This window comes from Pristiophorus japonicus, chromosome 9 (assembly GCF_044704955.1).
Source record: "Pristiophorus japonicus isolate sPriJap1 chromosome 9, sPriJap1.hap1, whole genome shotgun sequence".
Lineage (NCBI taxonomy): Eukaryota > Metazoa > Chordata > Chondrichthyes > Pristiophoridae > Pristiophorus > Pristiophorus japonicus.
In genome coordinates, this window is record NC_091985.1 from 47,512,586 (window position 1) to 47,530,903 (window position 18,318).

Here is an 18,318-nt window from a genome sequence, read left to right on the forward strand (position 1 = left end):
TGGAATTCAAACACAGACTTATAGAAAGCTAAAGATAGCTCTGTGCTGAACACAGGGATAAAGTAAATTAGAAAAGGGTATTTAAATTGTAGAATCATAGAGATTTTATTTTTGGAAACCCTCACTACAGTGGATTGTTGAACTAAGCAATTAGAGCTTAATTCTCTCTAAATGACAATGAGCTAATACCTTAATGACAATGAGTAGTGGTGGTGAATAAAATTAGCTTCAACTGCAGCTTTAAATGATGCCAACGAGACAGGCTTTTTTCTATTCATTCACGGGATGTGGGCCTTGCTGGCATGGACAGCATTTATCGCCTATCCCAAATTGTCCTTGAGAAGATGGTGGTGAGTTGCCTTCTTGAATACAACTGGGTGGCTTACTAGGCCATTTCAGAAGGCAGTTAATAGTCAACCTTGCTATGGGTCTGGAATCACATATAGGCCAGACATAAGGGTAAGGACAGCAGATTTCCTTCCCTAAAGGACATTTGTGAACCAGATGGGTTTTTATGACAATGCAGTAGTTTCTTTTTCACCATTATTGATACTAGCTTTATATTCCAGATTTGTATTTAATTGAATGTAAATTCCCCAGCTGCCATGGTGGGATTTGAACTCATGTCTTTGGATCATTAGTCCAAGCCTCTGAATTACTAGTCCAGTAACATAACCACTATGCTACCGTACCTGCAAAAATGTGATCTCTGCACATTAATATTACAACATTATTCCATTGTTATAGTAACATTGAACAGTTGTCTGAAGAAGGGGAGTTTGCTGTTATTAAAATGAAGAGAAAGTGAAGTCTCAATGATTTTTGTTACACTCACTGAAATCCAGAGCATGACTTTTACAGTGAGATGCACTGACATTCAGAAATTCTGGCCTTGAGAGAGCGTCCTATATCAGCCATTGATTTTGGCCCCACTTTGGTCTATAACATGCTTACCTTTTTCAATTGGTACCTAATAATTCTCACTTAGGGCCTCATTGATGGCTCAGTGGGTACATGTTATGTACTACCGAGCGACACAGGAAGATCCTAGTTTTGATCTCTGATCTGCATTGAGTACAATTGACAGCAACATATCTGGGATAGGGAGAGGAAGAATCAGTCCAGTTTCCCGATGCCAATGACTGCCCAGTGACTCTTCCTGAAAAGCGCAAGTCAGCTCTCCACTTGCCTGGATGAGTACGGCTCCAACAAAACTTAAGAAGCTCGACGTCTTCCAGGACAAAGCAGCCCGCTTGATCGGCACCCCATCCACCAACTTAAACATTCACTCCCTCCACCACGGGCACTCTGTGGCTGCAGTGTGGACCTCGAACAATCCCTGTCCTGCATCCCTATGGACGGCAAACTGATACTCTTTGGCGACTTCAACGCCAGAGTCGGTAAGGACACAGACCTCTGGGGAGGCGTGATCAGCAGAGAAGGGGTAGGGAAAACCAACTCCAGCGGTACCCTGCTCCTGACAAAATGCCTAGAGCACAACCTTGTCATCACCAACGCCTTGTTCCGCCAGAGTGACAACTACAAGGCGTTGTGGCAACAGCCCTGCTTCAAACTATGTCATTGTTTGAGCAAGGGATCGCAAGGACGTGCACATCACCCGCGCCATGACAGGAGCCGACGACTGCTGAACAGACCACCATACTATCGACACGATGCACTGCAGCAACTTGCCAAGGCGTCTTCAATAGCACCTTCCAAAACCGCAACCTCTAACACCGAGAAGGACAAGGGCAGCAGGTGCATGGGAGCACCACTACCTCCACGTTCCCTTCCAAGTTACACACCACCCTGATTTGGAAAAATATCGCCGTTCCTTCATCGTTGGTGGGTCAAAATCCTGGAACTCCCTCCCTCACAGCACTGTTGGATAGCTTCACCACACTGACTGCAGCAGTTCTATAAGGCTGCTCACCACCACCTTCACAAGGGCAATTAGGGATGGGCAATAAATGCTGGACCTGTTACTGCTGCCCACATCCCGTGAATGAATTAAAAAAAAATTTGGATCAGCCTCAGGTTTCATGCTTTTCCCCACAACACTGACAGTCATTGTCTACATTCACACAGGAAGACTTGTTACTTGGATGAGATTTCAGAGGTGTGGAGAAAAGGCCATTTGTCTATCAAAGCCTATCCCTCTAGTATTTTAACTCTCCAATTATAGGGCTCAATTTTCCCCGAGTCCGTTCTCTGGTGTATTGCCTGAGTTGCGGCATTTAATTAGGTAAATAGATGCTCCAGAAAAAAATCTCTGAAGTTTCCCCGATGTTTGGCCTCTAATCTACAGCTGCACAGCGTGGCCAGTCATCTCGGGGGCTGGAAACATAGAAAATAGAACATAGAAAATAGGTGCAGGAGTAGGCCATTCGGCCCTTCGAGCCTGCACCACCATTCAATATGATCATGACTGATCATGCATTTCAGTACCCCATTCCTGCTTTCTCGCCATACCCCTTGATCCATTTAGCCGTGAGGGCCACATCTAACTCCCTTTTGAATATATCTAACGAACGGGCCCCAACAACTTTCTGTGCTGGAGAATTCCACATGCCCACAACTCTCTAAGTGAAGAAGTTTCTCCTCATCTCAGTCCTAAATGGCTTACCCCTAATCCTTAGACTATGATTCCTGGTTCTGGACTTCCCCAACATCGGGAATATTCTTCCTGCATCTAACCTGTCCAATCCCGTCACAATTTTATATGTTTCTATGTGATCCCCTCTCATTCTTCTAAATTCCATTGAGTACAAGCCTAGTCGATCCAGTCTTTCTTCATATGTCAGTCCTGCCATCCCGGGAATCAGTCTGGTGAATCTTCGCTGCACTCCCTCAATAGCAAGAATGTCTTTCCTCAGGTTAGGAGACCAAAACTATACACAATATTCAAGGTGTAGCCTTACCAAGGCCCTGTACAACTGTAGTAAGACTTCCCTGCTCCTATACTCAAATCCTCTCGCTATGAAGGCCAACATGCCTTTTGCCTTCTTCACCGCCTGCTGTACCTGTATACCAACCTTCAATGACTGATGTACCATGACACCCAGGTCTCGTTGCACCTCCCCCTTTACCAATCTGTCACCATTCAGATAATAATCAGCCCTCCTGTTTTTACCACCAAAATGGATAGCCTCACATTTATCCACATTATACCGCATCTGCCATGTATTTGCGCACTCACCTAACCTGTCCAAGTCACCCTGCAGCCTCTTAGCATCCTCCTTACAGCTCAAACTGACACCCAGCTTAGTGTCATCTGCAAACTTGGAGATATCACATTCAATTCCTTTGTCTAAATCATTAATGTATATTGTAAATAGCTGGGGTCCCAGCACTGAACCTTGCAGTACCCCACTAGTCACTGCCTGCCATTCTGAAAAAGACCCGTTTATCCCGACTCTTTGCTTCCTGTCTGCCAACCAGTTCTCTATCCACATCAGTAAATTACCCCCAATACCATGTGCTTTAATTTTGCATAGTAATCTCTTATGTGGGACCTTGTTAAAAACCTTTTGAAAGTCTAAATACACCACATCCACTGGCTCCCCCTTGTCCACTCTATTAGTTACATCCTCAAAAAATTCCAGAAGATTTGTCAAGCATGATTTCCCTTTCATAAATCCATGCTGACTTGGAGCAATCCTTTCACTGCTTTCCAAATGTGCTGCTGTTACATCTTTAATAATTGATTCCAACATTTTCTCCACCACCGATGTCAGGCTGACCAGTCTATAATTCCCCGTTTTTTCTCTCCCTCCTTTTTTAAAAAGTGGGGTTACATTAGCTACCCTCCAGTCCATAGGAACTGATCCAGAGTCTATAGAATGTTGGAAAATGACCACCAATGCATCCACTATTTCTAGGGCCACTTCCTTAAATACTCTGGGATGCAGACTATCAGGCCCTGAGGATTATCGGTCTTCAATCCCATCAATTTCCCTAACACAATTTGCTGACTAATAAGGATTTCCTATAGTTCCTCCTTCTCGCTAGACCTTCGTTCCCCTAGTATTTCCCGAAGGTTATTTGTGTCTTCCTTAGTGAAGACAGAACCTGCAGTCTGTGCTGGAAAAAGGAACTGGGCCTTCTGTGCATGCGCAGGGGAAAAAACTGACATTCTTGACATCGCTGAAATGGCCGCGCATGCGCAGTAGAGCTCCGAGTGATGTGCCTTCCTGGTCAGCTGTGGTGAGTACCCTCCCCCATTGAGCCTCTCCGGTGTCTTCCCGCCGCTCTGTGACCCCGATTTCATGCTGGCCAGTTCGCTCCCTCCCCCCACCAAGCCTCTACGGTGCCTTCTCGCCGCTCTGTGGCCCCCAATTTCGTGCCAGTCCAGGTCCGCTCTGCTTCCCGCCCTATCCCAGGCCCAATGGCCTCCAATGTACCTACCTGCGCTGATTTCTTTAACTCTGCAAGGGTTTTCTCGAGAGGCCACATACACTGACCTAAGTAGAAATGTAGTAACTATTAGCTGGCCAAAGTTGTCTAAATGGCCAGAATTGGCATAGGTGGCTGGTAATGACCTCTTTTGAGGAAAAAAAAAAGTACCTAAAAAAAACGGAACTAACTGAGTTACGCTGGTGCAAATTGATTGGGGAAACTGGGGATTTTTAAGTTAGGCCAGAAAAAACAGCCTACTCTTAAAAAAAAATGGCACAAATACTGGAGATAATTGAGCCCATAACATCTACCTGACTGCTTATGACTTCAAATTCCCTTAATATTTTTGCATCTACTTTGGCTGGTAGAAATTCTTAATATCTGTTTTGAAATTGCATTTCACTCATTTAAAGTAATGTTTTCCAGTTCTACTGAAGTAATGCTCTGAGTGTAACCTTGCGGCGAGAAGGGGCGAATTTCCTCGCCTTTTTCAACAGGACAGCACAGGAAATATTTTTAGCAGGAAATCTTGGGTGGAAGCCATTTCTGCTTGAAACTTTAAAACGCTTTCCCCGAGTTTTTTTGCGTTTTTTGAGTCTTCTCATTTTGCACCCGCCAAGGCACCTTCGAAAGCACCTCATGTCACCACTGCCCTCATGTGCAGTGAGAGCCAATGGAATAGCATCTACTACATGTTTCTTGGGTTTGCACTGCTACTGCACTCTGGGTAGGTTAGATTGAGATATATGAGGTGCAGTACTTATCAGGATCACACGATCAAGGTGGAAGCAAGGATGTTGTGAGCTTGAAAAGTCTAGAAACTTTAACTTTTTCTGCATTTTTTTCCTACAAAGACCTGCACTTGATTCTGACTGGCTCTCACAGGGTCAGCCCAACAGAAGATTTTTTGGACCTCTCCCTACCCACAGTCGACATCTTAGGAGCAGGTGTGGATTTCCCGATGGGTATACCTCTCTATGTTGTTATCTCGGAAGAGGCGGAGGAGGAGGTGCAGCACAGGATAGAACTAAGGAGAGTCAGGCACCTTTCAAGTAGGATGCAACCTGCCAGGTATTATCAAGAATATACAAGCAGCGCAGGTAATATCAGAACTATCTCTGAGGAGCACTGCATAAGAAGAATGTGCCTTTCCAAAGAGGCCCTACTGCATGTGGATCTGCAGCCCGATGGAGTGTTTGCTAGTGCTGTTGGGGAGGGGTTAAACTAATATGGCAGGGGGATGGGAACCTATACAGGGAGGCAGAGGGAAGTAAAAAGGGGGCAGAAGCAAAAGGTAGGAAGAAGAAAAGCAAGAGTGGAGGGCACAGAAATCAAGGGCAAAAGTCAAAAAGGGCCACATTACAACATAATTCTAAAAGGACAAAGAGTGTTAAAAAAAAAGCCTGAAGGCTCTGAGTCTCAATGCATTCGTAATAAGGTGGATGAATTGACTGCGCAGATAGCTGTTAACGGATATGATGTAATTGAGATTATGGAGACATGGCTCCAGGGTAACCAAGGCTGGGAATTCAACATCCAGGGGTATTCAATTTTCAGGAAGGATAGACAGGAAGGAAAAGGAGGTGTGGTAGCGTTAATGGTTAAAGTAGAGGTTAACGCAATAGTAAGAAAGGACATTAGCTTGGATGATGTAGAATCTATATGGGTAGAGCTGCGAAACACCATAGGGCAGAAAACGTTAGTGGGAGTTGTATACAAGCTACCAAACAGTAGTAGTGAGGTTGGGGATGGCATCAAACAGGAAATTAAGGACAAGTGCAATAAGGGTACAGCAGTTATCATGGGTGACTTTAACCTGCATATTGATTGGGCTAACCAAACTGGTTGCAATACTGTGGAGGAGGATTTCTTGGAGTGTATCAGGGATGGTTTTCTAGACCAACATGTCGAGGAACCAACTAGAGAGCAGGCCATCCTAGACTGGGTCTTGTGTAACGAGAGAGGATTAATTAGCAATCTGGTCGTGCATGGCTCCTTGGGGAAGAGTGACCATAATATGGTAGAATTCTTCACTAAGCTAGAGAGTGACACAGTTAATTCAGAGACTAGGGTCCTGAACTTAAGGAAAGGAAACTTCGATGGTATGAGGCGTGATTTGGCTAGGATAGACTGGCGAATGATACTTAAAGGGTTGACGGCGGATAAGCAATGGCAAACATTTAAAGATCACATGGAGGAATTACAACTATTGTACATCCCTGTCTGGTGTAAAAATAAAACAGGAAAGGTGGCTCAACCGTGGCTAACAAGGGAAATTAGGGATAGTGTTAAATCCAAGGAAGAGGCATATAAATTGGACAGAAAAAGCAGCAAACCTGAGGACTGGGAGAAATTTAGAATTCAGCAGAGGAGGACTAAGCGTTTAATTCGGAGGGGGAAAATAGAGTATGAGAGTAAGCTTGCAGGGAACATAAAAACTGACTGCAAAAGCTTCTATAGATATGTGAGGAGAAAAAGATTAGTGAAGATTAATGTAGGTCCCTTGCAGTCAGAATCAGGTGAATTTATAATGGGGAACAAGGAAATGGCAGACCAATTGAACAAATACTTTGGTTCTGTCTTCACTAAGGAAGACATGAAAATATTAGGGGACCAAGAGTCCAGTGAGAAGGAGGAACTGAGGGAAATCCTTATTAGCCAGGAAATGGTGTTAGGGAAACTGATGGGACTGAAGGCCAATAAATCCCAGGGGCCTGATAGTCTGCATCCCAGAGTACATAAGGAAGTGGTCCTAGAAATAGTAGATGCATTGGTGGTCATTTTCCAAAATTCCATGGACTCTGGATCAGTACCTATGGATTGGAGGGTAGTTAATGTAAACCCACTTTTTAAAAAAGGAGGGAGAGAGAAAACAGGGAATTATGGACTGGTTAACCTGACATCGGTGGTAGGGAAAGTGCTGGAATCAATTATTAAAGATGTAATAGCAGCGCATTTGGAAAGCAGTGACAGGATCGGTCCAAGTCAGCATGGATTTACGAAAGGGAAATCATGCTTGACAAATCTAGAATTTTTTGAGGATGTAACTAGTAGAGTGGATAAGGGAGAACCAGTGGATGTGGTGTATTTGGACTTTCAAAAGGCTTTTGACAAGGTCCTACATAAGAGATTATTGTGCAAAATTAAGGCACATGGTATTGGGGGTAATTTATTGACGTGGATAGAGAACTGGTTGGCAGACAGGAAGCAAAGAGTGGGAATAAATGGGTCCTTTTCAGAATGGCAGGCAGTGACTAGTGGGGTACCGCAAGGTTCAGTGCTGGGACCCCAGCTATTTACAATATACATTAATGATTTGGACGAAGGAATTGAATGTAATATCCCAAGTTTGCAGATGACACTAAGCTGGGTGGTGGTGTGAGCTGCGAGGAGGATGCCAAGAGGCTGCAGGGTGACTTGGACAGGTTAGGTGAGTGGGCAAATGCATGGCAGATGCAGTATAATGTGGATAAATGTGAGGTTATCCACTTTGGTGGCAAAAACAGGAAGACAGATTATTATCTGAATGGTGACAGATTAGTAAAAGGGGAGGTGCAATGAGACCTGGGTGTCATGGTACATCAGTCACTGAAGGTAGGTATGCAGGTACAACTGGTAGTAAAGAAAGCAGATGGCATGTTGGCCTTTATAGCGAGAGAATTTGAGTATAGGAGCAGGGAGGTCTTGCTGCAGTTGTACAGGGCCGTGGTGAGACCACACCTTGAGTATTGTGTTCAGTTTTGGTCTCCTAATCTGAGGAAGGACGTGCTTGCCATTGAGGGAGTGCAGCGAAGGTTCACCAGACTAATTCCCAGGATGGTAGGACTGATATATGAAGAAAGACTGGATCGACTAGGCTTATACTCACTGGAATTTAGAAGAATGAGAGGGGATCTCATAGAAACATATAAAATTCTGACGGGACTGGACAGATAAGATGCAGGAAGAATGTTCCTGATGTTGGGGAAGTCCAGAACCAGGGGTCACAGTCTAAGGATAAGGGGTAAGCCATATAGGACCGAGATGAGGAAAAACCTTTTCATCCACAGAGTGGTGAACCTGTGGAATTCTCTACCACAAAAAGTTGTTGAGTCCAGTTCGTTGGATATATTCAAGAGGGAGTTAGATGTGGCTTTTACAGCTAAGGGGATCAGAGGGTATGGAGAGAAGGCGGGAGTGGGGTACTGAAGTTGCATGATCAGCCATGATCATATTGAATGGCGGTGCAGGCTCGAAGGGCCGAATGGCCTGCTCCTGCACCTATTTTCGATGTTTCTATGTTTCATCTGCCCACACTGCTCCCTCAGTGGCTATGACGGTGACAACTCAGCTTTTATGGCACTAGTTCATTTCAAGCAGTCATGGGCATCTCTACAACATCAGCCAAGGAGCAGAACGGGCATGCATTTGTCAGGTCACTGATACCCTTTACACCAGAGCTGTCTAATTCATCAGCTTTGGCATCACAGCAAGCTAGCAGAGAGATAGGGACCATACAGTTTTATGGGGTTACTGGCTTCCCCAAAGTCTAGAGTGCAATCGATGGCACACACATTGCATTGAGACTGTCCGCAGAACACCCACTCAAATACATGAAGGGATTCCATGCCCTCAATAGTGATAGTGTGTGGCAGCAGTCGATGCCGGATACGCAGCAAGTTGCAATGATGCCTTCATCCTTTGTCATTCGGTCCTCCCGGACCTCTTTAGGAAGAGAATCAGATCCACAGATTGCTTCTGGGCTACAAAGCATATCCTCTGCTCACATGGCTGGTGACCCTAATCAGAATGGCCCGAACAGCAGCAGAGAAGTAGTACAATGAGGCACGTGGAACTGCCAGGCTGGCCATCGGGAGAACCATTGGAAAGTTGAAGGTGCACTTTTGCTGCCTCCATAGGTTGGGAGGGGTTCCACAGCATGCCCCAGATTGGGTGTCCAGAATAGTTATAATGTGCTGCAAGGAATATCAAAGGACAGATCATCCCAGAAGTCTTCTCCTCTGTGTAACGCAGTCTACCTGGACACCACAGTGTGACTTCCCTCTCACCCACTTGCAAATAAAAAGACTTTTCCTGAATTCACTAACCATACCTACAATATGGCAAAGCATCAATTCTCTTTTTCCTGACATGACTGTGCTAGTAATCATCAACTGAGTGAATGAATCAGCACCAAATGAAAGCTCCTTTTCCTGTATGACTGTAAACCTCCATGAATAACAAAGCGTCATGTCAGTGAACAGTCTATTTCAATACAATGATTGTAAAGTGCAAACAAACAATCACCCTACTCTTTGATGTGTGGAGTATATTTAAATTACCAACAAGAATCTGCCAGGTGATAGCAGCCCAATGGGATTTTGATAGCTCTACTGGAATTTGTGTTAGTTTATCATAAGTGTTAGTCCATATAATATTGCATATTAAATGACAGCAAAGCTTTGTGAAAGTCTGTGTAATTGTCATGTATTAAATGGTTTGATTGAGATGCATCAAAACAGCAGGTGGCAGATATGACTAACCCAAGCCATCATCCCACTGTTAACTACATGCTTAGACCAGGCCAACATCCCCAGTATTGAAGAACTGACCACACTCGATCAGCTCCGCTGGGCAGGCCACATTGTTCGCATGCCAGACACGAGACTCCCAAAGCAAGCACTCTACTCAAACCTCCTTCATGGCAAACAAGCCACTGGTAGGCAGAGGAAACGTTTCAAGGGCACCCTCAAAGCCTCCCTGATAAAATGCAACATCCCCACTGACACCTGGGAATCCCTGGCCAAAGACCGCCCTAAGTGGAGGAAGTGCATCCGGGAGGGCGCTGAGCACCTCGAGTCTCATTGCCGAGAGCATGCAGAAATCAAGTGCAGGGAGCGGAAAGAGCGTGCGGCAAACCTGTCCCACCCTCCCTTACCCTCAACGACTATATGTCCCACCTATGGGAGGGACTGTGGTTCTCGTATTGGACTGTTCAGTCACCTAAGAACTCATTTTTAGAGTCTTCCTCGATTCCGAGGGACTATCTATGATGATGATGATGCTTAGACTGTGAAGATTCTGGCAGTTAGATTCTAAAATGGCGTTGGGCCTCTCTGTACCAACATTATGAAAGTGCTTCTCAGCAAACTTAGTAATAAAAAAGCAGACAGCTAGCCTGGGAAGCAGGATCATATATCATTGCCACAGTGTGGAATGTTATAACATCTGCTGGGAATTCTGCCGGCGCTCAGAGGACGGGATGGGTGGTGGGTCAGCTGTTAAATTTTCAACAATTGACAGCGGATCAGGACCCCGCTGTCAACCCGCCACCACACTACTTTCCCAGGTGTCGGGTCTGTCAACGCTGAACAGACCCGACACACAGCGAAGGGAGAGGCAACTTAGGTCATTATGCCTCTGTTAAGAGCCAATTAAAAGGAATTTTGAGCTAAACTTACCATTTTACCAGGTTGTCCACGAGGTTCCCGCTGCTCAGGGATCACCTCAGGAAAGGAGGTCAGGAGTTATGTGACCATGAATTCATTTCTTTACCTGACAGCTGTAAATGTGCTATAAAAGCTCCCATCTCACAGCTGTTCACTTTCCATGATCAGAAGCTCTTACTTACTGCATTTAGAAGACACAGAACTTTGTGCAGGTTACAGGTCTTTCGAGTAATCTCTCCATCCAGTGTCACCTCATTGGAACAACCTCTCTCACCATTGACATATTGCTTCTGTCATCTCCAGTTCACCTGCCATATATTACATTAGCATCGGTGCCCTTGAAACTATCTCACCTTGGTCCTCAGAATCCCACCACGATCAGCCCCAACACCAGCAGCTCCAGGCACACCAGCAGCACCAAGAACAACATCAGCCTTCTCCACAATCAACTGATGCTACACAAGGCACAAGGCAAGAGCATCCGACCACATTGCTGCCCAGGACACCAGGGATGGCCTCAGTATGGCCAGATTTACTTCACTTGATGCTATGCACCCTGTCTGCCACAAGATGCACCAGGTTGACACCACCCCACACCAACACCACAAAGCATCCCTACAATGCCCAAGCCATTCCTTTCACACTCATGAACATTGTGGCGGGTAGCCTTATGCCTCACCATTCACTGCAACTCACTAAGCTACTTTCCAAAGGTGCAGACAAATTTGTCCAAGAAGGCAAAGTGACAGCACATTAATAGAAACCTTACATGAATATTGGTGAAAACACCCAAGTACCTACCCTTGTGTGTTGTTAGTTGGAATGCTTGGATAAGGGTGAGTATGAGGGATGGCTAGTGAGATGGGGATGTGATATTGTAAATAGAGAGAGAGGGATGGGTGAGGTACAAGGTAAGTTGGTGTGAGTAAGGATGTGCGGGAGTAGGGTAGGGAAGGCAGAGTGATGGGGATGTGATGAGTGGCACAGCAGAATGAACCGAATAACTAGGGAGGTAGACAGGGCTTTAAACTAAATAAGGGGGAGGGGGAGGACGGTCGCAGTAGGGAGCATCTAGAATGCTAAAGAGAAAAGAAAAGGAAGCAATGCAGGAAAGTGATTGTGGTAAGGTTAACCAGATTATGTCAGGAAGGGACAGAGCATACAAACAAAAGAGTGCACGAACAAATAGGGTCCAGATAAGAAAAAATAGCGATAAGACAAATGGGGCTATAGTATAAAATAATGTTAAGATGTCTAATACTGTTGAAAAGACAAATTTAAAAGCATTGTATTTGAATGCACGAAGCATTTGCAATAAGGTAGACGAATTAACAGCGCAAATAGATGTAAACGGATACGATATAGTTGCAATTGCGGAGGCATGGTTGCAGGGTGACAAGGATATTTGATATTTAGGAAGGACAGCCAAAAAGGAAGAGGGGGTGGTGCGGCATTGTTAGTAAAGGATGAAATCACAGCAATAATGAGAAAGGATATTGACTCAGAAAATCAAGATGTAGAATCAGTCTGGGTGGAGCTAGGGAGCACCAAGAGTCAGAAAACATTGGTGGGAGTTGTCTATAGGCATCCAAACAGTACATCAGAACATAAGAACATAAGAAATAGGAACAGGCCCCTCGAGTCTGCTCCGCCATTCAATAAGATCATGGCTGATCTGATCATGGACTCAGCTCCACTTCCCCACCCGCTCCCCATAATCCCTTATCCCCTTATCATTTAAGAAACTGTCTATTTCTGTCTTAAATTTATTCAATGTCCCAGCTTTCACAGCTCTCCGAGGCAGCAAATTCCACAGATTTACAACCCTCTGAGAGAAGAAATTTCTCCTCATCTCTGTTTTAAATGGGTGGCCCCTTATTCTAAGATCATGCCCTCTAGTTCTAGTCTCCCCCATCAGTGGAAACATCCTCTCTGCATCCACCCAGTCAAGCCCCCTCATAATCTTATACGTTTCGATAAGATCACTTCTCATTCTTCTGAATTCCAATGAGTAGAGGCCCAACCTACTCAACCTTTCCTCATAAGTCAACCCTCTCATCCCCGGAATCAACCTAGTGAACCTTCTCTGAACTGCCTCCAAAGCAAGTATATTCTTTCGTAAATATGGAAACCAAAACTGCACGCAGTATTCCAGGTATGGCCTCACCAATACCTTATATAGCTGCAACAAGACTTCCCTGCTTTTATACTCCATCCCCTTTGTAATAAAGGCCAAGATACCATTGACCTTCCTGATCACTTGCTGTACCTGCATACTAGCCTTTTGAATTTCATGCACAAATACCCCCAGGTCCCGCTGTACTGCGGCACTTTGCAATCTTTCTCCATTTAAATAATAACTTGCTCTTTGATTTTTTTTCTACCAAAGTGCACGACCTCACGCTTTCCAACATTATACTCCATCTGCCAAATTTTTGCCCACTCACTTAGCCTGTCTATGTCCTTTTGCAGATTTTTTGTGTCCTCCTCACACATTGCTTTTCCTCCCATCTTTGTATCATCAGCAAACTTGGCTACGTCACACTCAGTCCCTTCTTCCAAGTCGTTAATATAGATTGTAAATAGTTGGGGTCCCAGCACTGATTCCTGCGGCATCCCACTAGTTACTGGTTGCCAACCCGAGAATGAACCATTTATCCCGATTCTCTGTTCTCTGTTAGTTAGCCAATCCTCTATCCATGCTAATATATTACCTCCAAACCCGTGAACTTTTATCTTGTGCAGTAATCTTTTATGTGACACCTTGTCAAATGCCTTCTGGAAGTCCAAATATACCACATCCACTGGTTCCCCTTTATCCACCTTATTCGTTACATCCTCGAAAAACTCCAGCAAATTTGTCAAACATGACATCCCCTTCATAAATCCATGCTGACTCTGCCTGAACGAATTTTGCTTTTCCAAATGTCCTGCTTCTGCTTCTTTAATAATGGACTCCAACATTTTCCCAACCACAGATGTTAGGCTAACTGATCTATAGTTTCCTGCTTTTTGTCTGCCTCCTTTTTTAAATACGGGTGTTACATTTGAAGTTTTCCAATGAACCTCCTCAGAATCCAGGGAATTTTGGTAAATTACAACCAATGCATCCACAATCCCTGCCGTTACTTCTCTTAAGACCCGTGGATGCAAGCCATCATGTCCAGAGGATTTATCTGCCTTTAGGCCCATTATCTTACTGAGTTCTACCTCCTTAGTGATTGTGATTGAGTTAAGTTCCTTCCCCCCTATAGCCCCTGGGCTATCCACTGTTGGAATATTGTTAGTATCCTCTAAAGTATCAGTAAAGACTGATACAAAATATTTGTTCAGAGTTTCTGCCATCTCCATATTCCCCATTACTAATTCCACGGTCTCGTCCTCTAAGGGACCAACATTTACTTTAGCCACTCTTTTCCTTTTTGTATACCTATAGAAATTCTTGCTATCTGTTTTTATATTTTGTGCTAGTTTACTTTCTTAGTCTATCTTCCCAGTCTTCTGTCCTCCCACTAGTTTTGGCCACTTTGTATGCCCCTGTTTTTAATTGGATACTGTCCTTAATTTCCTTAGTTAGCCACGGATGGCTATCTTTTCTCTTACACCCTTTCCTCTTCACTGGAATATATTTTTCTTGAGAGTTGTGAAATATCTCCTTGAATGTACACCACTGTTCATCAACCGTCTAACACTTTAATCTATTTTCCCAGTCCACTTTTACCCAACTCTGCCCTCATACCTTCATAGTCTCCTTTATTTAAGCTTAGTACTCTGGTTAGAGATCCGACTTGCTCACCCTCCATCTGGATTTGAAATTCAATCATGCTATGGTCACTCATTCTAAGGGGATCCTTTACTAGGAGATTGTTTATTAATCCTGTCTCATTACACAGGGCCAGATCTAAGATAGCCTGCCCCCTGGTTGGTTCCATTACATACTGCTCAAGGAACCCATCCCTTATGTATTCTATGAACTCCTCTTCAAGGCTACCCTGACCAATTTGATTTGTCCAATCAATATGGAGGTTAAAATCACCCACGATTATTGCTGTTCCCTTTTTACAAGCCCCCACTATTTCCTGGTTTATGCTCTGACCAACAGAGTTGCTACTGTTAGGGGGCCTATAGACTACGCCCATCAGTGACTTTTCCCCCTTATTGTTCCTTATCTCCACCCAAACTGTTTCAACACCCTCATTATTTGAGCCAATATCGTTTCTTACTGTTGCAGTGATTCCATCCTTTATCAATAGAGCTACTCCACCTCCTTTTTCTTTCTGCCTGTCCTTCCAGATTGTCAAGTACCCCTGAATATTTAATTCCCAGTCTTGGTCACCTTGCAACCACATCTCTGTAATGACTATCAGATCATACCCTTTTGTCTTAATTTGTGCCGTCAACTCATCTATTTTGTTACAAATGCTACGTGCATTTAGACAAAGTGCCTTTAAGTTTGGTTTTTACCCTTTTTTCCTGCTTGTTTCCTCTCTCCTTCAAACTCACTTTCTTTATTTTTGCTTTCTAATTCCAGCTTTACTCCCCTCCCTACTGAATCTATTTTCAGGTTCCCATCCCCTTGCCAAGCTAGTTTAAATCCCCCCCAACAGCACTAGCAAATCCCCCGGCGAGGACATTGGTCCCGGCTCTGTTGAGGTGCAACTAGTGGTAGTGTAGGGGACAGCATCAAACAGGAAATTAGAGATGCATGTAGCAAGGGTAACACAGTAATCGTAGGTGAATTTAATCTACATATAGACTGGCCAAACCAAATTAGTAATAATACTGTGGCAAATTAATTCCTGGAGTGTGTACGAGATGGTTTTATGGACCAGTATGTTGAGGAACCTACTAGTGAACAGGCTATCCTAGATTGGGTATTGTGTAATGAGAAGGGGTTAATTAACAGTCTTGTTGTGCGGGGTCCTTTAGGGAAGAGTGACCATAACATAATTGAATTCTTTATTAAGATGGAAAGTGAAGTAGTCCAATCCGAAACTAAGGTCCTAAATCTAAACAAAGGAAACTACGAAGGTATGAGGAATGAATTGGCTATGATAGATTGGGAAGATTCATTATTAGGCATGGCAGTGGATAGGCAATGGCTAATATTTAAGGAACGAATGCATGAATTGCAACAGTTATACATTCCTTACTGGCATAAAAACACAAAACGAAAAGTGACCCAACCATGGCTAACAGAAGAAATTAAGGATAGTATTAGATCCAAAGAGGAGTTATACAAAGTTGCCAGAAAAAGTAGCAGTTTAGAATTCAGCAAAAAAGGACCAAGAGATTGATTAAGGGGAAAAATAGAGTATGAGAGTAAACTTGCAAGGAACATAAAAACCGACTGCAAAACTTTCTATAAGTACGGAAAAAGAAAAAGATTAGTGAAGACAAATTTAGGTCCTTTACAGACAGAATTTGTAATGGGGAACAAGGAAATGGCAGCACAATTAAATAAATATTTCGGTTCTGTCTTCACGGAAGAGGACACAATTAATGTCCCAGAAATGCTAGGGAACCAAGGGTCCAGTGAGCAAGAGGAAGTAAAGGAAATGATTATTAGTAAGAAAATAGTGCTGGGGAAACTAATAGGACTGAAGGCAGATAAATCTCCAGGGCCTGATGATCTGCATCCCAGAGTACTAAAAGAGGTAGCCATGGAAATAGTAGATGCATTGGTTGTCATCTTCCAAAATTCTATAGATTATGGAACCGTTCCTGCAGATTGGAGGGTGGCAAATGTAACCCCACTATTTAAAAAAAGGAGGGAGAGAGAAAACAGGGAACTACAGACCGGTTAGCCTGACATCAGTAGTAGGGAAAATGCTGGAGTCTATTATAAAGGATGTGATAACAGCACACTGAGATAATATCAATGGGATTAAACAAAGTCGACATGGATTTATGAAAGGAAAATCATGTTTGACAAACGTACTGGAGTTTTTTGAAGATTTAACTGATAGAATAGATAAGGAAAAACCAGTGGATGTAGTGTATTTGGATTTTCAGAGGCTTTTGATAAAGTCCCACATAAGAGGTTAGTGTGCAAAATAAAGCACATAGGATTGGGGGTAATGTATTGGCATAGATTGAAAATTGGTTAACTGACAGGAAACAGAGAGTAGGAATTAACGGGTCTTTTTCGGGGTGGCGGGCAGTGACTAATGGGGTACCACAGGGATCAGTGCTTGGGCCCCAGCTATTCACAATATATATAAATGATTTGGATGAGGGAACCAAATGTAATATTTCCAAGTTTGCTGACGACATAAAACTAGGTGGGATTGTGAGTTGTGAGGAGGATGCAAAGACGCTGCAAGGCGATTTAGATAGGTTGAGTGAGTGGGCAAACACATGGCAGATGTAGTATTACATAGATAAATGTGAAGTTATCTACTTTGGTAGGAAAAATATAAGGATAAAGTATTATTTAAATGGTGATGTCTAATAATGTTAAAAAGACAAATGTACAGTGGGATCTGGATATCCATGTACACCAGTCATTGAAAGCAAACATGCAGGTGCAGCAAGTGGTTAGGAAGGCAAATGGTATGTTGACCTTCATTGCAAGAAGATTTGAGTACAGGAGCAAGGATGTCTTACTACAGTTATACAGGGCCTTGGTGAGACCGCACCTGGGGTATTGTGTGCAGTTTTGGTTTCCTTACCAAAGAAAGGATATACTTGCCATTGAGGGTGTTATGTATGTAAACCTGTAAATACCATGTCTAACCACCAGAGGGCTTATCCACTGGAGTCCCAAGAGATCCCACAATCCCTTGGGAGCACCTGTATATAAGGAGGCCTCACAGGCTGGAGAGGCACTCTGAGATCTGTAATAAAGGACTACGGTCACACCTTACTTTGAGCTTGCAGCATCTAGTCTGACTCTTTACTCAAGACATAATAACTGGTGATGAGATACAAATGACGAACCCCACCGCAACAATGCAGAGAACCATGGGCATCCTGGAGAAATTTTCCGAGGGAGATGATTGGGAAACCTTCGTGGAGCGACTCGACCAATACTTCATGGCCAACGAGCTGGAAGGAGAAGCGAAGGGCGATCCTCCTCACCGTTTGCGGGGCACCAACGTATGGCCTCATGAAAAATCTGCTTGCTCCAGCGAAACCCACAGACAAGTCATACAAGGAGTTGTGCACACTGGTCTGGGAGCATCTAAACCCGAAGGAAAGCATTCTGATGGCGAGGTATCGGTTCTACACGTACAAGAGATCTGAAGGCCAGGAAGTGGCGAGCTACATTGCCGAGCTAAGGTGCCTTGCAGGACATTGCGAATTTGAAGGACACTTGGAGCACATGCTCAGGGACTTCTTTGTACTTGGCATTGGCCATGAAGTATTACTTCGCAAACTTTTGACTGTAGTGACCCCAACCTTGAGTAAAGCCATAGCGATAGCCCAGGCATTTATTGCCACCAGTGACAATACCAAACAAATTTCTCAGCACACAAAGGCTGCTGCA